Here is a 27,619-nt window from a genome sequence, read left to right on the forward strand (position 1 = left end):
AGCAATAGAACTGCTCTGCCTTTCTGCTATACTTAGGCACAAATTGTCCTTCAACTCCTGCAGGAGTTGTTCATCTGCAGGCTTGCATTCATCTGAGTATGAGTGGGGGTGCCCTAGGGGACCCACTCATACTGATACTATTTAAAACATTTGAACAGAAACCATCTCAGCCAACAGCTAGGGACCCTGCAGGACAAGGTAAAAACCAAGCACTGGTTACAAAAATTCTTACTTGAATAAAATAATAGTTTGAGTTGGAAAGGACCTTAAAGATCACCTAGCTCCAAATCCCCTGCTATGGTGAGAGGGCGCCTTCTGCACCTGAACTAAACTGTTACTGGATTTGTTTCTCTCTTGGCTTTAGCTGTTTATATGCCTTCTGAAAACCAAGGCACTCTTTGAACCATTCAACAGTGCTGAACCTACCAGCACTTCAGCATGGTGGATGTCAGCAGCACCATGCTCCTGGAGCATAGCCAGCCCCAGACAGAGCATCCAAAAAGCACTGTGAGCACCCTCCTCTTCAGCAGTTTTTTTTCCATTTTAATATGCTTTTTGAGTGCCAGTAATAAAGATAAAAGGTCTCTACAGAAACATCATACTCAAACTCTTAAAGCAGATGTATCCAAGCCCAATGGCTGACATAGTTCTTCAGTCTTCCTCAAAATTAAGGAAGACAATCCAAGGATTGTTTAATATTTTGCTTCCCTGATTACTAAAGCACGAAGGCTATCCAAATTTTCAGCAGGCAGAGTGGTAGTCATTTTACTGTTGCCCTTCAATGCCCATGCCGGTTCAAAACCATCTTACTGGTTCCATTGAGATTGTCCCTGTGCAAGACCTGGACTAGTAGAGAATCAGACTCTGGCATTTTGCTTTGGGGCATTCTAGATCTAAAAGTGAACTGCAAAGCTCAAATCTAAGAGTCTGGATCCACATCCATTTCAGTTTTCTTTTGTTACTTTTTAAAGCTATAAAAGTGTGCTCTAATACGTACCATAAGCAAACAAGTTGCAAGCCAGACTAATTATATCACTCTTGCCCTTTGCTTAGAGCAGTTTTAACTCATCTCTAAATTCCAGTCATCTGTTTCTAATTCGAGTACATTTCAATTTCCTCAATGTGAGGAGCAGCAGCACTATTGCTCACTGGGGGCCCTTGTCAAGTGCAAATAAGAGTCAAGAAGAAACCCAGTACTCTGTGAAGCAAGCTGTCCTGGCAGTCCCCAGCACAGGCATTCAGTCAGACCTCATGAAGTACAGGGCATGTAGCCCATACTTGTGCTGCTGCTAATGAATGTGAAAATATCATCTGCTCCCTTCAAGAAAAGATTACCCCCTAAAAAATGTTTTAAGAAGTAGGGCAATTAGATTTCCCCTCTGTTACCACTTGCCAATCAATACCTCTCATCTTCATCAGTTTTTGTCCTGCTTTGATGCATCTCTTACAGTACAAAATACTTTCACATACTGTCATTGGTGTTCTAAGGTCTATGCCTGGAGCCTGTAGAGTTGAACAACACACGAGCTTATGGGGTTGGAAGGAGAAGGGAGCACAGCTGTATACCCATCAATCTGTATTACTTTATAGCTCACATTTTACAATGGTTTCCTTTGCTTCAGGATAACAGATAAAATACAACCACCAGCAAAGAAGCTGTGCATTCATTTCCTCCTCAATAGGGAAAAAATAAAAATAAAACTCTGCATTTCTATTGCTTACACACTTGAAGAGCAGAATATTGTTAGTATGTGATACTTAGAATAGGCTACTCAGCGTACTCCTAGGAGAATCAGTCCACAAAAATCATGAAGTAGGTGATGGAAAATTCACCTCCTACACTTATTCTGCAGATTAAGTTGAGAAAAGACTGCCCTGGGATGGGCTTTCTTGTGTTAGGATTTGTAGCTCCAAGAACAAAAACTACAATGTTCTCATGGCAGTGGGGAATTTCAGCAGTATGGATAGAAGGAAAACTACTAATCAACTCCAAATAATATTCTTTTTAGCTACTAGAAGTTTCATTTAGACAAGAAGAAAAAAAAAATCCCCCAATTGTGATATTTTAATACAAGGTCGCTGGGGGAAGTTGTGGCTCATTTTACATTTACTCTCAGAAGTCTGTTATTTGTTATTCTACTTTCAAGTGTAAATTAAGAGGAAACGATTTACTGCATCAAGACTTTCATGAATTGGGGTCCCCCTCGGATTTTTTTCATGCTATTTCTTATTCAAGCACTTGGTAAGAATAGAAACAACATCTGCAGGGAAAAAAAAAAAAAAAGAAAGAAAAAGAGGCAGTCCTTCTTTGCATATTTGAAGACTTCTGTGATTTCCAAATATTCAGTGTGAAACTGTCAAAACTTTGTCAACTAAAATTTGAGACGTTTTAAAACAGTTTTCAAGATACTGCTGCAGAAAAACTGAGGCAAAGTGAGCTAAGTTCAGCACTCTCATTTATTAATATCATATGATCTAACCAACCAGATTCTCAGTCAGCCATTTAACAGCTAATTCTTAAGCATCATTCCTAAGCACATTTCTCACAAAGGAATTAAATCCCTTAAGGATCTATTCACTTTTTTTGTGTGTTTGATTAGCATTAACTGCATGGTGCATACCTAGAAACAACTTCACACAAAATTGCAGCCATGTGCAAAACCTGCAGAGTCCAAAATGAAGAGAGACACTCTCAGCTTCTCTGAGTGGTAGCAGATGTGAAGCCCTGAACTGTAAGACTTCCAGGCAGAGCACTAAAAGGGGTCTTAATTCACATTTGCTGGCAGATTTAGGTGTGCACCACAGAAACACCTCCAACTGACTGCTCCCTCCCAACTACCTCCCACTACAACATCTCAGCTGACAGCGGGCACAGCTGAGTAGGATTCATACACACTTAAATCACCATTTACTTCTGGCACAGTAATGTAAACAATTCATGAATATACCATTAGAGCCACTTATTTCACATTCTGTGTGAAGCCAGAGCAACACGCAGTTAACAACATTCAAGAAACCTCCCCATTTAGACAGAGTTTGGAAGGAGAGACAGTTTCACCCTGACTGCTGCCCAAGCTCCCATGTGAGAGCTTCACAGAACAAGGCATGTCAAAAAGCTGAACAATGCTCAGACACGTGGATTCATAAGAGTACAGGTAAGGTTGCCATCTAGTGACTCCTGCCATAGCAATATTGGCTAGATTTCAACTGGGCTTTATCAAGTATCCTTAACAACTGTATGGTTTTCTCCAATTTGGCAAATGAAATGTGTGAATTTAGGGGTTGCAGCCTTTTCCTTATCATTCCATATTACAGTAGAGAATCTATTTTTAAAAGAAGTCAAACCACGTTAGGGTCTCTTTTCCTCTAGCTTCTACAACAGCAGTTGCAACCATTCTTCAGCCTGCTTTTGATCAAAGTAAGGAACCATGAAAACCAGCCACTCAACAGATCTATTCTGCAAGTTCAATTACTTTCTTGGAACCAGGCTGTTACCTTGCAGCAGTATTTATATTCACCTCCGAATGACAAAAACCCCAACTTATCCGTTACAAATACAGTAGGTCAAGACTGCACCTCTTGTAATGTAAATTTGTCAGAGGTGTGACCAAGTCTGAAGCATTTAGCACTTTTGCTTATACAGGGCAGAAGACAATTCCTATCACTGGGGAGGTGTTTAGTGCCGAGGTCTCTGTAGGCAATATGAGGGAGTTACTATGTGAAGACTTTTTGTTTGTTGTTTTATTGTTTTGTTTTGTTTTCCTGCTCTGTTTTTGTTCAGATTTTGGTGGGGCTTTGTGTTTTTGCTTTATACCAAGAACGTGGTAGCAATTTCCCTTCAATAGGCTGGAGGCTCTTGAGCAGAAAAAAATAACATCAGGAAAGAATTTAGTAGGAAAGCATGATCACCACAGGCTGGAATAGGTAGAGAGCTACAAATAGAAACATAAAGGCATGCTCTAAAAGAGGTGGCTGGGTTTAGTTAAAAATAAGTGAGAGGAGAGCAGAAACAGACAAAATTCAAAGGAGCTTTAACAGTGAAAAAAATAGCAAGACAAGGAAAGTACTCTAAGAGAAAGTAAGTAAGAATGTACAGTATTGGGCAGCAAGTGAAAAAGTGCAGCTCTGAGCACCTAGGAGACAAGCAAGGCAAGGATCCAAGAGCAAATAGCAGTGAAAATCAGCTAAGGATAGAGAAACACCTTTGACACTTATGGAATTTGTTAATGCCTCACCACAGGGAGCAAAATTAGAGGATTTGAACAATGCTGTTTCATTCTGCATCTCTTGCACTGACAACCAACACTCTCAAGTCTGTTTCATGGGTTAGTCAATAGAATATACACTGCAGACAACTTCTGAAAGTACAATTTTAGCATAGAACGGTTTGGAAGAGTCTCAGTGCATCACTTTCATATCATTCTTGTACTTGAACTACTTCAGTAAAGTCAGCTGCACAACACAGAAAACTGAGAAACTCTAACAGTGCCTCCATTTCAGTCTGTCTAGCTATATAACTCAATGCCTTGGGAAACTGGTGTGGTCTTCTGTATCCCCAATCACTGACATTGGCCTCCAGCTCTCCATTAGCTTCCTCGTGCATTCCAAGATTTATTCTGTTATTCTCAATGAAGTTTGTTCCACAGTTTGGGATCATACCAGTGCACACATTCATATGCGCACAAGCCTGGGAAGGTCAGAAGTCACAGATGTTTTGCTAAATACACAGAACTCATGACTTGCATGAGATCTGTGCCTTAATCATAACGCACAGAGAAGCATATACAGTTCTACATATGGAATGCATCACATTTAACTCACTTAAAACATGATTCACATTTCTCATTTTTGCACAGCTCATCCCAGATATATTGTGGTTGCTATTGCAAAGTTAATATTTAGCTTTAAAAACAAGAATTAAAAAAGCCTATTACTGCAGAGTACTGTTCCCCACAGATAAAGACTTGAAGGCGTGACTGATGAAAAATGCAGGATTTCACAACAGAAAAGACTGAGCAATACAGAACACTCGTGTAACACTTGTATCATGCATATAGGGGACATACCTAGATCCCATTTATGAGCTACCATCATAGTGATGCTTATACAGTGCAGAGACAAACAATGAATTACTACCTCAGAAGACTTACAGCTTAATTCTCCACCTTATGTTAACTCAGCTATAGCAAGCAAGAATGACATAGACTGAAAGTAGAAATGGGTTCCTGTAAATTAAAGACGAGTTTTAAAATGCACTAAACCCACCCTCAGGGAGAGCGTTAGGGATGCCTTCTGAATGCTCTAATTCAGCCCTAAGGAGATTTATCCCCCTACCCTTCAAAGTTACAGCTTGAGGAGCACAGAGATGTCACACCACAATTCATCTCTGAGATTCTCTTTAAACAAAGAAAATGTTTACATATTACAGAAGGCCACCTTTTGCAGTGTTTTGTAGAGAGCTAGCAGCACCAAAAGTCTTCCTGCCCTTGAGCAAAGCATTAGTCTTACAAGTAAGACAAAACTTCCTAAGCTGGAAATTAAGTTGCCAAACCAGAATTCAGAGTTTGTTTCAACAACTAAGCCCTAAGCATTGGAAAAATAGGACCATGTTCCTTTCCACTGAACATGCAGAGTACAATCAACACTAACAAACTGCAAGCCAGGCAGAGATGAAGAGGCAAAATCCTGGGGAAGAAACACTGCTGTAGAAAAGTAAAGGAAGGAGAACATCAAGTTAAAACAGTTCATAGAGATTAGATCAAGACTCATTCAGATCCAGATAAAAACCTGCAGACTTCAACAGTATGCTTGGCCCAGGTGAGTGCTTAAATAACATCTTCGGCCATGCCACACAGGGTCTGCAAAGGTGACTGTCCTTACATGCACCAGTCTTGCTTGTCCTACCACTGAGGTGTGACTCAAACCACCTTTCCTGCCTCCCCCATCTACATACTATGACCTGACTGAGCAAATAATAGGGATTAGCAAGTTGCAGTCATAATTACTTCCTTCCACTGAGATATCACACATACAGAGTGTCCAGGCAGACATCAGGCATAACATAAGGCTATGGACCTGATCTGCAGAAATATCACAGGAGAAAGGCAGAAGTATGCAGTTCGAGACTAACTTTCTCCCTCCTAGCAAGAGACATGTACAAGGTGACGTGTAGCTTCTGCAGCACATGAACTCTCACACTGCCAGGCCCAGAGTTATCCCTGTGCATTAAGCCTAACGGGACACGTCCATGGTGGGACTTGATCTGAGGACAGGGGAAGTGGAAGAAGGGTCCAAGGGCATCCTGAGGTGGGAGCACGTGGAACACATGAGAAAAAGAGCTTCAGGGCAAGCACATGCACTGGAGAATGAGGTTGAAGGAAAGTGCTTCAGACACAGAGATAACCATTGAGGAGATGTCAGAAGCAAATGCTACAAGACTTTAATGATTACTTCTACCTGCCATCTACAGAGTGCATGGCTAATGTTGGTCCAGTCTTGTTCAATATCTTCATCAGTTACCTTGACGAGGGGACAGTGGCCACCCTCAGCAAGTTTGCTGATGATACAAAGTTGGGAGTATTAGCTGACATGCCTGAAGGCTGTGCTGCCATTCAGCAAAACCTGGACAGGCTGGAGAGGCTGGGCAGTAAGAAACCGGATGAGGTTTAACAAAAGCAAGCATAGAGTCTTGCACCTAGGGAGGAATAATTGCATACATCAGTACAGGTCGGGGGATGACCTGCTGGAGAGGAGCCCTGCAGAGAGGGACCTGGGTGTCTTGGTGGATGACAGGTTGGCCATGAGCCAGCAGTGTGCCCTCATGGCCAAAAAGGCCAGTGGCATTCTGGGGTGCATCAAAAAGAGCATAGCCAGCATGTCAAGGGAGGTGATCCTCCCCCTCTACTCTGCCCTGGTAAGGCCTCATCTCAAGTACTGTGTCCAGTTCTGGGTCTGTTTAGCCTTGAGAAAACTAGACTGAGAGGGGACCTGATCCAGATTTATAAATAACTGAGGTGGGGGGGGGGGCAAAGTGGCGAGGCCAGACTCTTTTCATTAGTGTGTGGAGAAAGGACAAGGGGAAATGGCCAGAAACTGGAGCATAGGAAGTTCTGCGCAAATGTGAGCAAGAACTTCTTTACGGTGAGGGTAATGGAGCACTGGAACAGGCTGCCCAGGGGGGTTGTGGAGTCTCCTACTCTGGAGATATTCAAGACCCACCCGGACACCTACCTGTGGAACCTGGTGTAGGGAACCTGCTTTGGCAGGGGGGGTTGGACTCAATGATCTCTGGAGGCCCCTTCCAACTCCTAATATTCTGTGATTTCTTTTGCTATGAAGGAGAGGTGTGCAGCTGCATCTGCAAGAAATCAGGATGTAAATTTTGTTCTGCAGATATAATTTGCTCAAGATTTAAATTTCAGGCATATTGCAAGAGAGATTTCTGAAGAAAGATCACTGGAGAAACTTTAGAGCTTCTCTCCTGATTGTGAGGAGAATGTGAGGAGGTATTTGGCTTTCTAAGTAGCTCTAGCAGACATGCAAACTAGCAGAAACTCATCAGAATGACTAGGTAAGAAACTTCAGGTTTCAAACATACTTCTTAAAGTTCATTAGGACAAAGAAATAAGGAGGAGAATTTTACCAGGAAAAAAGAAGAAAAAGAAAAAAGAAAGGTTCCAACACTTCAAGCAAATAGCTAAGTTCCCATTAGAAGAAATCCAAATTCTAAATAGGCTTTTTCAAATGACTTTTACAAATGCTAGAAACACTGTAACAAATTGAAAAGGAGAAAAAGCATGCACTGAGTAAGAGGAAGTCTTTGCTTGTCAGATCTGAAACTCTGTAGTCTCAAAATACGCGAACTGAGGCATTAGAAACTGCACTACATGAACACTGGTTTTGGGAGGGGGGGATGGGGAGGAACTGTAGAAAATCATGCCTAGGGGATGACTTTTGCAAGCCTTGCACTTCTGGAGGCGAGCACAGAAGGAGGGATTTTACAAAAGCAAGAAAATCTGGCTTACCCCCAGCCACATACCCGTGTCTGTTCAATGACAGAGGAGGTCAGGAAATTCAGATGCATGTATGCCTCACTGAGTCCATACATACCAGGCCCATCACCATAACCAACATATTTTCTGTTTAAGCCCTTTTTCCTCCCTTGCAGTTCCTGTAAGTTTCATAAGGCTGACTTGTACTTTTTTTCCTGAAGCTTGACTGAGCTGTACATGTTTTATAGTCAATCCATCCATAAAGCAAACATGCCAAATACTAGGGCAGCTTGCTAAAACTCATTCAGGCAGGCCCTAATTAAAAAGAAAAGAGACCTTTGCAAACAGCGTGTCTCCGAGAGGTGAAAGGTCCCCATACTGCTCAGAAGGGAAACACCATGGCCACCTTTAAACTTTAGAGTTTTATTAGTGCCTTTGTCAGCAGCATGTATCTGTGTGTGCTGCGTTTTAATCGAGGCTCTGAATTTGTCTGTGACAGACTCAAAACAGGAAATTAACACCCTGCGGTGTGGCGGCAAGGCCTCAGAGGAAGCAGCGGTGGGGTACACGAGGCCGAGGATGAACAAAGACCCATAAACATAACGTCACCCATAAAAGTCACACTTGAAGGCACAGGAAGGATACTAAACAACACTTGGCTGCATTACATTTTAGTTGTTATAAAAAAGAAAAAAAAAAGTGCCTCAGGTTGAGAGGCAGGGAGTTTACAAGGCAGTTATTTTTCTGGGTTTTTTTGCTACTATTTTTTTTTTATTATTTTGAGCAGCAGAGTTCAAAGTTAGGCATAGGAAATACCCCACAAGCTCCCAAATGTTCGGATTCCACTTGACACGTGGCTCAAGGCTAAGATACTGCTTTTTATCTACCTCCCTGTTTATTTGGGCTATTTCCTATTCAGAAGGGTTTCGACTTTTCTACAGACAGCTGGATGGATTTCTAATGTTACCATGGTATTGCTGACCTTTAACATGGGGCTGTTAACGTGACCTTTGCTTCTTTCCATTTCTACAAGGATGTTTCAGTGTAAACAGTTTGGAAGCCAAATAGCACCAGGAGATTCTTCCTCTCTGAGATGGGAATGCATGGGGAGAGCTGCAAGCTGAGAGCAGACAGCAAAAGCAAACGGAAGAAGGCTCTGGAACAGAGCACTTTTCTGCAGCTGAAAGATAGCTGGCAACTGAGTCTTTCAGCACTTACCTGCTGTATGCCCCACCTCCAAAGCAAGAGGCGCAGGATGTTGTCACAGAGGCCCAAGGCAGGCTTTGCAGGGTAGAACATCTGACAGTTGTTTGGGTGGAGCAATGGAGCCTTCAGATGAAGAAATATGGGCAATGTTGCCTAAGACTGCTATTGTAACTCCCAGGATTTTGAAAGTCTGAAGTGTCGTCACAAAAACAAGGAAGATGTTGACTTTTTTAAGAAAGCCATACATTTTACAGCACACCAATTTAAACAATACCAGACAAAGCTTTTAAAATATATATATATACATACATATATATATATATATTTTTTTTTTTTTTGGAAGGGGAAAACTTCGCTGTTGTAGCCTTTATCTAATGTATTTTTTGCCTCAAGCAACTGTTAATACAGTTACATAAATTCTCATTCTATTAACCTAAATGAAAGGAACATCCAGTTTCATGGGGCAATAGGAATTGCTGCTGTAAATTAAAACAACGTGCAGGATATTGAAGTGAGGGGAACTTTAAAAGATTTCTACCAGGCTCCTCAGGCATGAAGTGGTATTTTGAGCACTGTAACAGCAGTTAGAAGCTTCGGGAAAAGGTGTACATTATTGGAAAAAAGTTTTGCTCACAGTGGGAGTTTCCTCTAATCCTCCACAGATTTAGAAATAATTTTTCAAGGGAGACCAAATAATACCCTAAATTCCACTAAAATCCGATGGGATTTATGTGCCTAACATCCTAAGTCCTTCTGAAAATCTCAGCTTTTATGTTTGGCTTATTCTGTACAGAATGAGAGGCAGATATTTCTTGTATAACTCAAACAGTTCAGATTATATGCAAGTAATCCAAACCACCTGTGGAGCACTACAGTCAAAAATGTGTGATTGTTCCCTCCTTCCCACCTTATTTTTTTTGCAAAGTGGGGTTTTTAATGTGTTTAGGCTTCAGACAGACTACAGAAAAGCACAATTCTCAGGTAAGCATCAGAGTGTTGAGTTTTACTTTTTTGTTGCTCAGGAGGTTGTTCCTGACAGCTCCTTGGTGAGCAGCTGCAGCTGGGTTCTCCTACAGGACAGCTATGCACAGCAAGCAGCAGCTGCAGGGTTCCTGTGCCTGGGGAATCCCCAGTGATGGAAATCAGTCACCCTCGGTTCTCTGAGCTACCAGAGCAGCAGAAGTGCTAGATCAGCTTTGGATACAGCTGCGGTATTGAGGTGGCCTGTAATTTCCACTCATCACTGTTACAAAATAAGCTATGGAATGAATTCACTTTTCATGGATTGCCTAGAAATAACCTTTGAAGACAAAGCATAGAATCAAACTGCTAATCTACATAAGCATCATTTGAAAAGTGTGAATTTTTTTGTTTGTTTTGTTTTGGGTTTTTTTGGTTTTTTTGTTGTTGTTGTTGTGTTTAAAAACATGGAATTGAAACAGTAAGATGGACCTGTGTGAAATGTAACCTGGTCTTTGGCAGCTCAAACATGTCTGTAAGGTCTGAGCGATGCTCTGCTCTAGCTGATACTCTTGCAGAGGAAATCACTGAAGGAAATCTAAAAGTGTTCCACTACCAAACAGGAAGCAAAGCAGCACCAAAAAGCTGTGCTGATCACTGGGGATCTGTTCAAACAAGATGGTGTTAAAGAGATTCAGCCCAGGATAGGATGATAGGATGCTGCAAAGATGAATTTAAAGACTTGTAACAGAATGAAATGGAGCCTAAAATTAGTACAGGGTGTTTTGCCTCTTTGCTCTATATTCCTGTCCAATGTAGTGAGATCATATCACTACTAGAGGCAAATGCTTTCACACTGCTGTTGCTCTATTGCCTCTAGTGAGGCAATATTAAATGAAAATCATTATGAACTTTTCTGCTGTCCTTCCTGTCATTTTACAGTATTTCACAGTGTTAAGAGTTCTGATTCAGTAGTTAGATACCTAGCAAAGAGCAAAGCTATGTCTGATGTCACAAAAAACAGCTTTTAATGGGGGTACATACAACATTAGCAATATTTTGAGTGGAAAACATGAGATGGGAGTTGGCTGCTATGGGCTTTAGGGGCTTACATAAAAATTAAATTTGGAATAGCCTCAGAAAGCTCACGTACCTCTCACAGTTGCAAGTAACAACCCAAATAAACTCCCAAATAAACATGCCAGAAGCTGAGCAATAATCCTAGAGTAGAATCTAGTTTCAAAATTAAGCCACCTTAATTTTAATATTGTTTCTAAGCCCGGGGGGGGGGGGGGGGGGGGGGGGGGGGGGGGGGGGGCGGGAAATCATCTTTGGATAAATGCACTTGAAAAAAAACTGAAAAGAACACAATTTTGGTTGTGAGAATATTCTGTGAAGGAGTTATTTCCAGCTAGCTGGCACTTGCTGACAAGCAGCACTTGGGCAGTCTCCTGATTCCTTAGGTAGGCACAGAGACCAGAGCATAGACATACCCACTCTCAACCCACACAAAATTGCCACTGGCAAGTGAAACTACCACTTCTTTGGTTTCTCAAGCACACATCACAAAACACTGCTCAGACAATTTAGAACTGCAGTAGGATCTAGTGACACTATCCAAACTGTGCTGCCAGTCACCTCTCATAAGGAGCCAAGACACAAGGTAACCAGATATAGCCCAAGGAGGCAAACACAGCTGGGATTAAGGGTGTAACATAACTGAACTGGATGGCATTTTTTGGCTCAGATTATTATTGCCAGCCCTAAGAGACCGAGCGATCCTGCTCTTGATTTTCTCATGTTTTTGCAAGTTTACCCAACTTTTACTTTAGAGGTCAGACTGACACATAGCCCAGGAGATTAGCTTCATAAATCTCAGGGCAGCTTTCCCTCTCTGGAGGAAAAGTGCTGCTACACAAGGGGCAATCCATAGGCTTTTCACAAGCTCAGCTTTTTACTCTTGCTGAGATATCTGGCAAAACTGAAGGGAGACAAAAGAAGAGGGGAAAAAAAATAAAGAAATAGAGGCTAGATATCCACAAACAACACTTTGCACTTCATTTACAGCTTTTGATTAAATCCATTTTGCTCACTTAGGTACATTTTAATCATGGAGACAAGGCCAACACATACAAGCCAGCTAAAAGAAAGGGATAAGTTTTAGCTTTTCACTGGGTTCACTGATGATCAGTAGCAAAGCTGCAGCTAGAACTCATGTTTCATCCTGGTCTTGCTCTGTCACAGATGAGGTTCAGGGACCTTCTTGGCCTTACCGCTATTAAAATCCTTAATGTCTACATGGGATTTTGACTCTCCTGTATCTCAAACAAACAAAAAAAATCAGGATCACATCTGTTGAAATCAGAGTGACACATTGTAATAGGCATTAGAAGAACTACAGTTTAGTGCTAGTTTTATCTCCTAAGAAGCCACTTCACAGCAATGATCAACTGAAGTTTACTCCCAGAGACTTTTTTTTTTTTTAATCTCACGGACAAAATTCAGTTGTGTTAATCTAGAACAAAGAGCTCATTTTTAGATTATATACTTAAATAGAGTAGTACCTCAGTACAACAGTTCATGAATTTAACTTATGTAATCATGCTTCTGTAGCATGAGGCTGCATAAGCTGTTTAAATAGACTTACTCCTCGATCCAGAGAAGACATTTGGGGAAGCATCGCTTCCGAATGGATTATGTAACGCATTATAAACCTTTCTCTTAACTAGCATCTCTGCCAAATAGCACCTCACTGCAGTTCTCCAACTTTACAATAAAAATACGAAGAACCTGTCTGGCCACTAATAGCATTCACATAAGGGGATTTTCAGTCTAGTTCTCTATAAGCATCCACTAAGAGGTTTAAACCACAAACTTTTACTGCAGCATAAAAAGGGACTATGCAGGACTTTCTAAAAACATTTGTGCAGAGGTATGAATAGCTGCCTTGGGGAAACTCCCCCATATTAATAGAAATAGCTGTTGTTGCCCATGCTGTGCAATGGCTCGGAGGGAATAATTACAAGTATTCTTGTAACTTGCTCTACTTGAATGCAGTGGCTTTCAGAATAACATCTCAGTAAGTGGGAGTCAGAAAGCAAGCTGACAAAAAAGACACGATATTTACCAGTATAAATGCTAGAAGCAAGTACCAGTAAAGGTAACAGACACATTTCTAGCCAAGGAGGCACAGGGGCTTGCTTCCCCTCCATTCTGCAAGATCAGATTGCCTTTTTCCCTTAGGATTTGTAAGTGAACTAAAATAAACTCTCAGTTTCATGGACTGCAGTTTAATTAGCGAAGTATCAGCCCAGATCATAGGATATCTGTCAAACTGAAATCCAAGATAACAAGAAAGTGTGGCTGTTGATGTAAACCTATGGATTCTGATTCTAACATGTGGCATTCCTCAACTGTGCTCAATTACAGCAAAACTGCAACAGTAACATTGTACTCTACAAACAGTTCAGCTATAGGTTTTCCCATCCTTTTATCCCAAAACACTTCAGCTATAACAGCTTTTCTTGCCCTTTTAATTGGTCCTAAATAAGGGGAAGAGGTCATAAATGACTGACAGTCAATCCATTTTTATGGCCTGTCTCTGAAGAATCAATATCCACAGGTGTTAGAATGGCAATTTAACAGTGATTACTGAGGAATATTTAAATCAGCTGCACTTTAAAGTTACTGCTGTCACATTTTCTCCAGCATTTCCTGGAAACACATCTTTTACTTTCTAGAAATCCCTATGAAATTAACCAAAAATCCTGAAACAACAGATAATATATATCTTCTACATATCCAAGAGCGTTATTCACAATCAAACAATGCTGAACTCTGAGAGACCACGTGCTATTAAATCCTGACTGTAGAGCTCTGCAGTTTTCTAATGAAAAGGAATGACACTTTATTTGCTGTTTACTGATGCTGTCTGCTTGAATCTTGCACAGCACTGAAAAAACATTCCACTGCATGCATATCACCAAAAACATTAGTGACCTTCCAGGAAATCTCCATTTTCTTCATCTTGAAGTTGCCCAAAAAGCAACCTTAAAACTCAACAGGAGTTTGTTGGGTGCCAAATTGAAGATCAAGGGGATTCGTGGATCAACATTTCATGAACTAAATAAATAAAGGAACTTGTAAGATTAGCAAGCTGAAGTCTCTCAATGCCCTGTGTTTAACTAAACCAAAACAGGGAGAAGGGGAAGGAGAAAGCAGGGAAAAAGAAAACATTCAGACAACAGTCTAACTGTTTCTAAGAACAGAGGTAACGATAAATTTGCTTAGTGAAGCTCAAATTTTATTGACCTTCTCTTCAAGCACCCCCAGAGCTCCTAGATCTAAGGCTAGGGAAGATAAATCCTATAAGAGAAACTGCATCAATGATTGGCTTTTGTGGTTCAGGGGTATACATACCTAAATTTTGCCAGGCTAAGCATTTGCAAATGAAAAGTGAAGTCCCTGCTTCTACCTAGAGATATTTCAGAAGTTAATAATTCCTTGTCTCTCTTCATTTAGCAAACTTCCTTCTCTCATGATTTCAAGTTTCGCACATACTACTCAAAACAGGAAATTTTAACACGCACCATACATTCACAACTCTTGCCACAAAAAGCCTGAATGCATTCTAGCTTGAGAAGAAACAGATGAACAAAGATTTATTATTACTTATTTATTGATGCAATACTTCTTTTGGTTTCCCTTGGTTAGGAAGCTGAAAGCAGGGACCTTGCCTGCTCTTGGTAAACTAGGGAATTCCTGAGAGATTTAAATAATGCCTGAAGAATACTTCTTTGACATTTAAAGAAGTTGGCTTTGAGGCGAGGACAAAGGGACACAACCAAAGAGCTAGGATTTTCTGGTCTGCAGAAAGGATGTTTTGGGGGTTTTAATGTAGAAGAGGAGTCTATTGGTGAAGACAGGAGGGAACTGAGCATAACTTAAAGTCCAGCAGGAGGAAAAAGAAAAAAACAGGAGAGGAAAAGTGGAGAAAAATACAGAAAGCTGAGACCTACATCTGATTCAACAGAAGGAATAAGCAACACTAGATCTGGCTGGGAAGCACTCAGTGAAAGGGCACAAACCTATTATCTGAAGAAGAAATCCAAGAAAGAATCTGTGATCCGAGGGGAAGCATCAATGAGAAACAAAAAGATGAGTTGTATGAGGAGCCCAGCAGGCAGGCCAGACAACAGGTAGGTTGTTGTTGCCATGAGCTGACACACAACATTAGGAGCAAGTTAAAAATAAAGAGAAATCTCGTGTAAGTGGTGCAAAAGTTGAACTCGACAAATGAATTTTTGTCTCCTCCCAAGCTTGAAATAGGTCTCTGAACATACAGATTCCCCCTTGTTTCCACATCCATCACTATCAGTGGGACTGACTAGCACAGTCCAAATTTCAGTCCACCCTGCATGCACACGTACAACAGTAATAATCTGTTCAGATTACCAGTTAGTCCAAGTTAACTACAAAATCCACTAGCAAGATATCCAAATTATCTGCATTAATATTAACTATCCAAAAGACAGGAACTGCAGAACAGTTCAAGATGGTACTTCCCCCTTTCAGTTCCTGCTAACACACTGACTGTACAGCAAGCACTCAGGCTGACATTCCGCAAAAATAAATTATAATTCTACCGAGAAAATCCTGCTGCAAGTCCACAACGTACAACTAAACGAAACATATTTTTCAGAAAAACATTCAACGTGGAAGTTAAGCCTTCAACCAATGACAAATCTCATGCATCACTATCTAAACTGCTTTTAGACCAAACAATATTTTCATTACAATTTTGCATTATGCATTGTAGAACAAACTCATCCAGTTTCTGGATTTTTTTTTTTTTTTTATTTTTTTGCCAAAGTTCTCCAGTGCTAATAAACACAAAGCCAGTTAGTGAAAACTTGCATAGGTACTGTATGTATTGAGCATTAATTTTAAAAATATTTTCTATGAACAGCTTTCATATGACCCGGTGTCCTTTTAGTGAGCATCACAGGCTTGTTTCTACTTTTAATTACTTAAAAAATGCATATTTCATACAGTGATTTTTTTTAATTGACTTTCTTCTTTGATTCTATCACTTAGATGTTGAGTTGGAGCGCTAGATAAAATATTTAAGTTTTCATTTTACAGCACCATAGGAAGAGTAAACAATCCAATACACTTTAAATAATTGCTGGAATTTTATTTTTTAAAGGCATTCTTTCACTCGAAACTCCTACTTGAGGTCAGTCAATTTTTCTCAGCAAAGAATTGAGGCTGGACCACAGTTTTAAAGGATGGAAACCTACCACATTGACAGAGTCATTCAAGGAAAGAAGACTTTCTTCCCTTATGATAGCTGAGTGGAGAAAAATCAGCCACATAGAGACATGTACTAAGCAAAAGGAATGAAAACAAAGGTCTGTTTATACACTAAGCTCAATTCAGAACACGGTAGAAAAACAGGAAAGCACATTCTGAACCTGGTACCCATTTGGTTTCCGTATGCGGTTTTGTGTTTCTGATGTAATGGACTGATGTTAAAATGCAGCATGCTTACACCTTGATATACACAGCACATCATACTTGGAGAGCTTTGGACCATGCTGTGAAGGCACACAGTGCTTTTTTCACAGTCTCTGCCAAAACAGGCGATAGAGGTTACAACCACACCAGTTGGTGGCAACCATGTAATATGAACATTAGAACACAGCAGAAGCAGACAGCTGGTTGAGGCTCTTAATTCTTTCCCCCTCCCAAAACCAGAGAACTGATGAGGAACACCGGAGGTGACTGTTCCCTCCAGTTCATCCTATTAAATGACAGTGCTGAAAGTATGAGCAGCATGAAGTACTGTCCTGCATCTGTTGATCCATTTTTTCAGTAAGCAGCATACAAAATGTCTCACCCTCTTCAGGATTTCTACAAGTAGGTGATAATTGCTTCAGAGCTTATCATTAAAATAAGGATGTAATTAAGACATATTCCATTAAGCAAAAACAATTTTTCCATCAGGTTCAATGGAAATGTACTCAGGCTTATTATTAGATGTAAAGCAGACTGAAGATGACACCACGGCTTTAGTTCTCATTTTTTACTTCCTGTTCCAATTTCTATTCAGCTGAGATTTTGAGACATCCTCACTTTGTATAAAGAGAAGACAGATTGCAAGTCTGCAGCTGTGTGCTTCAAGACTACAAAGTGGCTGCTTGCAAGCTTAGCTATTTTCCATCTAAAAATACTTGACAACAGCAGGCTGTCATACTCAAAAATCTGCTAGGATGGGAACTCAATCCTTGTAAGACATATCATTCTTTTGTATACCATCTTGCAGTATTCCTATCTGGAAAAAGAATATTTGGTGTATATGTAAGTGAATATTGATAGTCAGCATGTACTAAAGAACCAGATTTTACAGCACAGTAATATAATTTGTCAGCCATACCAATACAATTCATTTTACAGTTTCAATACAGTCAAAGACCTAACATTTAAAGTTCAGAATTAAAAAGCTTTATCCAAAGACAACTCTGCTTCTTGAAATCTTTGCAGTTAGTGCTTCAGAACAGCAATCTGAATAGAACTGGGCCTTCAGAATATCATGAAGCTTCCTGTCAAAGCTTGAGAACTGCTTTTGTCAGATTAATCCCCGTGGAGTTCTCATCACCTCCACAACCAGACAAAATATAAACGTGTTCTAATACACAAATAATCATGATGCAAGAGCACACACAAAAGCATACAGTCAAGGGAGTAAGGAAGTTCACAGAGCCAGCACGTTTTTCCAGAGAGAAATAATAGCCAAATGGGAGACCAAGCAGCAGGGGACAAAACAGATTGCACAGTTTGAAGAAAAACAGGTGGTAAAAGGAGATTCAGTCCCAATTATGTCTGATTCTGAATAATATGGATGAAAATTCTAGACACAGCAGTACATTTTGTGCTTACTGTCAGGTATGCCAAAAGGACATTTGTTGGTCCACATGTTTGAAGCCAGACACTGTAATGAGAGATTGCTAAGGACCTTTTAACAATGCCAGAAACTTAAGCTAGAACTTCTCTGCATCTCCCCTTAAAACAGACAATCTATAAACCTATGGAACGAAGAAGTTTCAGCATCACTTTCATGCCCAAATCCATACATGAAGGCTAAACATAGTTTGCTACCCCTCTAAACCAGCCAAAGAAACTCTTTGAAACAGTGTGGGTTATAACCCACACTCATATTTATTCAATGACACAAGCTTCTATAGAAAAGCTTTTGCATCATCACCTAAGTCTGACTGACACTTTTATTACCCAAATCACTAGGAAGATTTTCTTGTGCACTACTTCTGCTGGACTTGGACTTTTGGGCAATGCACCAATTACTCATCAGGAAGTGAAAAAGGACTACCACACATTATTTATGCACGTTAGCAGCCCTGTCACAAGTAGAAGCAGTGGTTTTATAGATATCAAGGGACCATAAACAACCACAAGAAACTCAAACATACCATGCAACCTAACATATGTAACCCCTACTTTAACCAGAGTTAGCAATAAAGAGTTCTGTTCCGAAATGTCTGCCCTCAGTATAAGCGTAATTCAAAGTACTGCAAGACAGATTGATGCAACATAGCACTCAGGAACCATACTGATTTGTATTACTTTAATCACTGTAGGTCAGAGCATTCTAACTGAAACAGTCCTCAGTAGGAAAAAGTATACTGAATTCAACATATCACTGTGCAGAGACATAAAATACCCTGGAAGAGTTGAGAGACAAACTCAGCAAGTCTCTTATTTTAAGTTAGGCCAGTACTTTAAAACTCCAACTTGTAGGATCTGGTGAAAGGCTGAAGTTCAGCACACATTGAAGAGTTCTGTACCCAATATCTTGAGAAAGCATGTAAACTTATGCGGGTTTAGTCTCAATACGCAACAGCTAATAAATCTCAAAGAGCTATCGTGTAAATATCAGCTTTAAAAATATACCAGTTCTCAAAAAAATATTATGAAGAAGTCATCTCAATCTTGCAAAGGTCTGAAGAATGACAACTGCAACCATCCATCCCATAGCTTTCCTCACTTTGCCTTTCATCCTGCCAAGAAAGGCCATGAGTCTTTTCCCATCTGCATAACTTTCACAGCTCCATCTCCTTGCTGGGCCACCTGCAATCAATGCATTAAGCTTCAGCCAGCTCAGTCTCTCTTCCCAAATAATTTTTCCACATTTTCTATGAGTGAGAGAATATTAACAGAATCCCCTTTAACACTCAAAGACCTTATTTTCCTTCCATCTACTTAATTCTTCCTTGCAATTCCCTTTTTTGCCTTTTTTCTCTCAAATTCTATGTTCTCCAGTTCTTCCCAGATGATACAAACAGGAGGGACATAATGGCTGGGCTCTTGGCCAACAAGGACAGACTGAGGAACCGTGCCTTGCTCTGTGTGCAGGTGAGGTGGCTTCAAGGAAGGCCAGCCAACAGCTGTCCCCTGTTGCCTGTGGGGAAGTTACAGAGCAGCTGGAGAGTAACCATGCACAATGGCATGTGTTAGGATGGCAAAAATAATGGGCATAAATTGAAACAAGAGAAGACCGGCTAGATACAAGTAGCAGCCTCCCCAGTGAGGGACTGAAGCAGGCTGCCAAAAGTGTCTTTACAGTCTTTGTCCATACCAGTTTTTAAGACCTGCCTGAATGAAGGCAAATATGAATTCACAGCCATCCCTTTTCCCTCAAATCAAAGCATAATGACTTGTGAGGGTACTGTCTGTAGGAACTGCTTTACAAAACAACAGTGCAGAAATGTCTAACCTCTCTAACCCAAGCCCTAAGCAGCAGCACATCACCAGTGGAAACAAGTCATTATCATTTATCAAGTAATAACATCAGCTATTGATGTGCTAGCATTCTTCCTTGTTCCAGGTTCCTGAGAGCCGGCCAAAAGCAAAGCTTTCTCCTGGATAGACTTCACAAGCCAACAACTTGTAACAAAGTCTTTTCAGCCTGCCAGAACCATGACATCAGATTTAGGGCCACGTCCCTAAATCTTACTCCGAACCAGGTGCCCACGGTGATCTAACATTCTTATGAAGACAGCCTGACCTTGGCAACTGCACAGGTGCAGTTATCAATCAAGGTTTTCAAACACAAGGACAGCCCAGCAATTTGCCCTGGACAGAACAGATGCACTGGTGTTGGCTAGATGGGTGCTAATTGCTTCACCCTGTAGCACTCAGTGCTGGCCAGAGCGGAGCTGGATCTGTCACAAGACTGAGAGGAGCAGATGCACAGAAATAGGTGTCCAAAGCTCTGGTTGCTAAAGGACAAACACAGTGACACTGCACAGCTGGAAGAAGCTCTGGAGAAGGAAAACAGATCAGGCACAAGTAGAATTTAAGTGGTGTGCAAAGTCAACCATTACAGATCTATCCGGATTTCTCTTTTAGAAGAAGCAACTAGTTTCCTGAAATACCTGAAATTCCTAATGAAATCAGGATGCTTCCTAATCAGCATTTTAATGGGAAAAAAACAGCGAGCTGACATGTTGTAAGAAATCAATATAGAAAGGAAATAAAGTTTATGCACATAGATTGCACAGGCCATAACCATAGGACTTCAGGTTTCATTAGTCCCAGCACTCATAGGAATATACACTTGAAGATAATTCCGTCCCATGAAACAAGTAGAGACTTGGTAGAGCACTGACACAAAAGCCAGAACACAGTATCCAAAGCATTTGCAGTCAGTAAAAGCATGTCCATATAACTAATCAGAACAAAGGATAAGAGGACTTTCAGTTCTCTGGTGGTTTTGGACACACATATTTTGCATTGACAGAATGCTAAGACTGTAAACAAATTAAGAAGTCATTGAAAGGCCAGAGGACAAACAGCATTTTTCATTTGCCCCGCATTACAAAAAGGGACATTTCAAGAAAAAATGTTAAGTTTTGACAGAGAGGTCTGCAAACATTTTAAGAACAATTAAGAGAATTGATACAGATCAGCCTTTTGAAGTTGCCATTTTTCTTTTGTCACAGAAAAGTAGTCAAGTTTACTCTTTTACTTTTTGGGGAGGGGAGGAGGGTTGAGGAGTGGAGGGAACATGTTAAAAATGGATTCATAACACTGAAATGAAAGCTCATCTCTGGGGCTGTTTTGTTTCTGATGTTTTCTGTTTTGCTTTAGTTTTCAGTATTTATATATATATATATATATAATATATATACACACAGAGACATATGTTTGAAAGCATCAAAATCAGCTCTTACAGTATTATTTAAAGACTTGTATGATTTTTTCCCACGCCAGTTTGAAGCATTCGCAAACAACAGCAAAATTACTGTCTCCCATTTTACCAATAAATTTCACTTGCCCTAGATTTCTTAAGTGGATTTCCCAGATTTGCAGGCAGAAACTCTTATAGAGCCAGGAACAGGAGTTAACTCTGCTGGTTTCCTGCTCAGTAACTTAATGAAGAGGCCATCCTGTCTCTCTTGCACATGTACATTGTATAATTCCTTTGGGGACTAAGGGGAGAGGAGATGTGCGTGCACACAGACTCACATGCATCATAATGAGCTACTCTATGCAATAATGCAGAACATTTCTCTATAGGAACCCTGCCAAAAAAGAAATAATTGGCAGAAGACGTACATTAACATGTTCACCAAAATATTCACATCCAAATACTCCACATCTCTCAAGAGTTTTCAGAGAGCTTTGCAGCCACTGGATTAAGAGATTGTAAGAATAGCATAAAATCACTGTTTTTACAGAGCAAATCAATCTATCCAAAAATGCTCCTGTAATTTCTCACCTAACAGTCTACATAATGGCCAAGTACACTAAAATAGAAACCAATTCGCAAACCAGAAAAGGACCTATGTTGTTATCACAAAGGATTTATTGCAAATAGCTCGCCTAGCTCTCACTGTAGCTAGACTTTACCAAGATGCCTTGGATAACCTGCTCAGAAAAACATGTCCTCAAAACCTTACAGGTTAGGTCCTTAAAAATCAGGTAGGAACCTACTCACCCAATGGAAATAATTAACTGCACTGATACATGCTGAAGTCCTTAATAAACCTCCCTCTTTTTTGTTGATGGACTGAATTGTAAGAGAAGGCAAACAAAACATCCTAAATCACATGGGTCCTCAAGGAATTTATATGTTTTATTAAAAGTGCATTGAAAATGTATATATACAGCTGCTATTTAAGTTCTAAGCATTCAGCAGGTCTACGTTTGCTCAGAAATTCTTAAACTCTCAAGGAACCTGATCTGAGTTTTGACGCAGAAAACTAAGACCAGTTGAGATTTTCCTCATCTCAGTTTTCACCATAGAACCAAAATAAGTGCAATTAACAATATAGACACAGCATTTCTACATTTATATAGATATTATATAATATTCAACATTACTACAGAAGACTAGCTAGTAAGTTTCAACAGCAGCCCCCCTGCTGGAGTTGGTTCCCCAGACAAACAGAGTGTGGTGAGGTACTGGCATAGACTGCCCAGGCAAGCTGTGGATGCCCCATCCCTGGAGGCATTCAAGGCCAGGTTTGATGGGTTCCTGGGGCAGCCTGATCTACTCAGTGACAACCCAGCCCACAGCATAGAGGGTTAGAACTGAATGATTTTTGATGTCACTTCCAACCCAAGCAACTCTATGATTCATTTTGGTCAGTTACAGAGCAGTCCAGATAGCTTAAGTGCCTGCTGACTTAAGAAAATCTGTTACAGAAAGATATTGTTACCCCAAAGTCCCTTATGACAGCTTTATCTATTGCCACATTCCCACTTGAAAGCCAGAAAAATGTGTACTCAGCAAGATGGAGGATACACTTACAGATAACTTGATGCATGAAATAATAATATCAGTACCTCTATTAGTATCAGAGTGCATCAGGGTAACAGTGTGACATTGCATCACAAACTTCATCTGCATCTTTTCAAGACATTTCAGATTAAAAAAATAAAAAAAAAAATTAAAAAAAAAAATCATGACAAACTAGATAAGGAAAAAGAAAATAAAAAATCCTTCGCTTCTGCCATCAAACTCTCTTTTCTCTTTAAGACCCTCAAAAATAAAGAATGAACGAACATACCTCTACTGGAATTTAATGTGGATTCACTTTTGGCTGTTTCTTCTGTGACTTTGAAGATGCTATTTTCATACACAGAGCTGGAAAGAAAAAAAAAAGTCCTTTCAGAGACACAGGTCTCAGACACACTAGCTCCCCAGTGAAGAATAATGCCATATAAAGTTAGACCCAACCAAGCAAGTAGCTGATCTTGTCTAGCAGCATAAGTCAGGAGTAACTATCTAGTAGAAATATAACTGCATAAGGTTTTGACTGATATACTACAGAATTTTGTTTCTCTATCTAGGAATAAAGTCACCATTTATAAGCTGTTACTTTTCTTTATTCACAGAAAGATCAACCACTCAGTGCCAGCCAGAAAACCTTTGCAATTCTTAGTTCTCTTTTTGTTTCAAAGGGGAAAAGAAAAAAAAAATCTTCAAGGACAGAGAGCACATTCCTTCTCAGTATCATTATGCACGTCACTGAATACATTTTTATGAAATCCTTCAGAAAATGTAAGGTTCAAGAACAGATCTGAGGTGCGCAATGCATATAAATATACTGTAAATGTTGTTCAGACTGTTTTGATACTTCAAATACAGTTTCACTTAGAGGTATCTTATATTAGTGCCAGTGTGATGGCAAAAAAATAAAAAGCCTACAGAAATATGTTTGTTGTATACTTTGTTATCTGAAATAGTGATAAAAATAATCAACCTGCTATTATGCTATAAGTACAGATCCTTTCACGTCTTCACTTCATCTTTCTTCTATTAAGGACTTTCATCCCTGAGGAGTCTTGGAGAGCTTTCCAGAGCTCACAGAACTGAGTCAAGCTCTGGAGACCCAAAGCCAACAGCATATTCCCATTGAGTCACTGCTTTAGACTTTGTCACAGAGCCGAGTATGAACAACTGCATACCCACAGCATTACAGATGTGTTTCTGACTATCCTATTATATCCAGGATGCATGTTTTGTTATCCATTCCCCTCCACTCCAAACTAAATTGAGCTCTGTTTAGAAGAAACATTCAACTAAGTGCTTGCAGTATGTATGCAAAGTACAGAATGGAACCTTGTCTCCAAGTCACATCCATCTTAGACCAACTCAGAGCACAAGCTAACACAAAGTTCAGCAGTACTTATATGATATTAGTTACTGTACAATTCTATCACAAAGCTACATATCTCTGCCTATACTCATCCTTGAGCACTACAGTATAAAAAAAAAAAAACATTCCAAATTTAAAAAATAAAAAAAGTGCATTCTTCTTCACAAATGGCATTCAATCAAATAGTAGAAATCTAATCATTATCCAAAAACCATTCAAGGATACAAAGGCATCAGTAAGGACTGACCTCACCCCTCCCAACCCCCCCCCCCCCCCCCCCCTTTTTTTTTTTTAATGTATCTTTAAGTACTTTTGCATCTCTCTTTGTCACATTAAGCTCAACAGGCCACAATTACATCCACTATTCAATAGAAAGGTCATATCAGAGACTTGATAACCAAATAAACTTTGAACTGTGTTACACTTTGAAGAAAGGTCGAGCACAAACAAGCCAGTGTTTTCATTCCACACACCCAGTAATTTTGCTAGTATTTTTCTACCAATTCTAAATGTTCAAGAAATAATGCCAGGAAGGTACAATATTATAAACATTAATTAAGCATTACCAAATCACCATTTAAAAAAAAAAAAAATAGGGCTTCATCCTAATAATTTATGGATCTCAAAGATACCTCTGCCACTTCTTTTGCATCTATCAACTAACACAGGTTAGCAACCCCCATGCCATATCTCCTTGGCTACACTTCTGACTAGGAGAAGGCATATTCCCACAAATCCCCATCCCCACACCAAGCTTTCAGTCAAACCATTTCTCTCTCTGGCACTTCATTCCTACCCTCATTTTTGTGAAAAGTAGTTCTTTCTCTTCCTTTATAAGGTCACGTCTTGCCAAAAGTCTCCACACAATAGCACCTTCCTGAAAACTTCACCCATGTAACGATTCCTCCTCTTTATACAACCTTCCCCTGAGTGTTTTTATTCCCTACAGCTGTGCTCCTTCCTGCACCCTATTGTCTGTTTTTTACCCTTTCTCTGCATGTGAGCGTTTTTCTTAACCCCCTGGCCAATTAAGACTATTTGTTTGTATAGAGAATTTCTAATTTTTCCTTATGATATTTATTTGACTGCGACTTACTTCTCTCATCCCTAACAACACAAGAGTCCCCAAAGACATTAGAAACTGCTGCTGAAAAAGTTAACAGGAACGGCTTGATATGTACTTCTCCCCACACAAAGTTGATGTAACATGGTTGTTGCCATCTGCTACCAAACAGAGGGAACACTCATTTACCTCTGAATCTGCTGAACTTCAGCAGGAAATATGAAGATTTGTTAATGAAAGCAAGCTGTGAAGTGCTGAAGCTTAGCTATTTGCAGAATATTAGCCATTCCTGAAACAATTTCACAATTTCTGGAGGGGTAGACAGAGATAAAGAAAAATACCCTTTTGAACCAGGGCTTTTTGCCTCTAGTCATTCAAGAAAATTGAAGGCTTAGCTCAAGATTTAACCTTGAAGTTATCCATTTCTCCACTAAGTTCAGTTAGTCACCTCTTTTAACAAAACCACTATCCTCCAACTAAGGAAAATCATATCTGTTAGTCACTTCAATTTCTTTTTTTCTGAGATGAGGAATGATTGGTTTGGGTCACTAATGCTGCAGCCTCTGAAAAACAGAGTTCTTGACTTTGAGCCCCCTAATAACTGTACCAGCTGTAGCTGAGATGATTCACAGATTTTTCCAACCATTAAGACATTTCAATCTCTTTGAGAAGCACAACACTGAAAAGTCTTATGTGGTATTTCATACAGCACAATGGATCATAAACCACAGTGTAATTTTACTAGTTCTAAAACAAAAACTTATTAATGGAATAAAAATGATGGGGAGAAAAAAAAAAAAAAAAAAAAAAAAAAAAAAAAAAAAAAAAGCAGAAGGACATGTAAAATTCTTAAAACAGGATTGCCCTTGACAATAGCTGAATTCCAGAACAGAGATTCCTTAAAAAGTATTCTTAAAAGTCATCTGACTGCGAGTTTTCATCTTTTCCTAACCTCAGATCCTAGCCTGCAAGCAGTCATGCTGAGGAAAGATGAACAGTTTAGGCTTATGCACTCTCTGTAGCATATAATCTTGGTAGGGAGGCTGTGTTGCAGCAAGCAGGCTGCTCCGTTATAGATCACAGATTGCTCCTCATCTATGCAAGTCCTGCCACGGGGAAAGAGTAGTCAAGAGAAAAAGAAAGAATGTAGAGCTTTCAGCAGAGGGAGGTATTGACACAGCATATAACTCCAGGGGAGGGGAGCAGGGACAGACTGTTTCAGTACTTGGCTACAGTTAGAAGCTGAATATTCCTCCTCCGGCTGCATTAAAAAAATAAAGAAATGGAATAGCCTGCCCTCAAACAGCTTTGCTCATCTTGTTTTCCCATTTGCAGATGTTGAGTTGCTTTTTGCTCTCTGTGGAGAAAAGAAGAAAAAAAAACAAGCTCACAAACGAGAGAGTGGGGGAAGGAAAGGAAATAGAGACATAAATTTAATGAGAGAAGCCTTTGGTCACCAAAAATAGCCACGGCAGATAGTGTAACTAAAACCTGTGCCTACGCTGCCGGCGTAGCGCAGAGGGCAAAGTTACATAATATTTTCCACATTTATTTCAAGCAGGGCAGCCTGCCAGCTTGATAGATTTCTAGAAAGGGTGGGAGAGAGAGAGTGGTTTGATTCACGGACTGTTGTATTTACAGCTCACCCCGCAGCCACTGCCTTCCCTCTTTGGGCGTTTACCTTCACAGTTTGCAGACGGCAGTGTGAGTGTAACACTGATACAGAAAGTAAGTCACTGTTCAGACTGCCTAAAGCCCTGCTGCTCTGTAAGTTAGCTTTGCTTTTCTCATTTTGCCAGTGCTAATACGCACTGATCTGCTGAAAGTGCTGCTGCTATCAAAGTCCAGAAATTAGCAACAGAAAAGTGCTGAGACGAGACCTCGATGGCCAACAAGGGGGCTCCATGTCCTGCCTCTTCCATGCTGTCAGCCTGGGGAGGCAATCTCAGCAAAAGGAAGAGAAGTGGCACCTTCTGAAAGAAGAGGTTCCTGCAAAACTACCAACACAAAAGTTTCTCCATGACCTGTTCAGGCTAGAAGTTGGCATAGATCTCCAAAATGCATCTGGATTTTCTCAAAAGGCTGGGCTACAACCAATCAGGTGCCTGGGTGAAACCAGCTACTACTTTTCCTGTGAGGAAAGGTATAATTATGTGAAAAACATTCACCAAGGACAGTCAAACAAATGACCGAATGACATTCTGTGCTATGTG

At 40.1% G+C, this 27,619-nt stretch overlaps 1 long non-coding RNA gene across 7 annotated transcripts in view; it reads right to left on the reverse strand.

Moving 5' to 3' along the window:
• The window catches only part of LOC107311182, a 269,152-nt gene that overhangs the window by 101,400 nt on the left and 140,133 nt on the right, over nucleotides 1-27,619 (reverse strand). For all 7 annotated transcript variants that reach the window (XR_004306536.1, XR_004306534.1, XR_004306538.1 and 4 more), the window contains one exon: nucleotides 23,252-23,328. This is a non-coding gene — a long non-coding RNA (uncharacterized LOC107311182). The remainder of the gene's footprint in view (nucleotides 1-23,251; nucleotides 23,329-27,619) is intronic.

This window comes from Coturnix japonica, chromosome 3 (genome assembly GCF_001577835.2).
Source record: "Coturnix japonica isolate 7356 chromosome 3, Coturnix japonica 2.1, whole genome shotgun sequence".
NCBI lineage: Eukaryota > Metazoa > Chordata > Aves > Galliformes > Phasianidae > Coturnix > Coturnix japonica.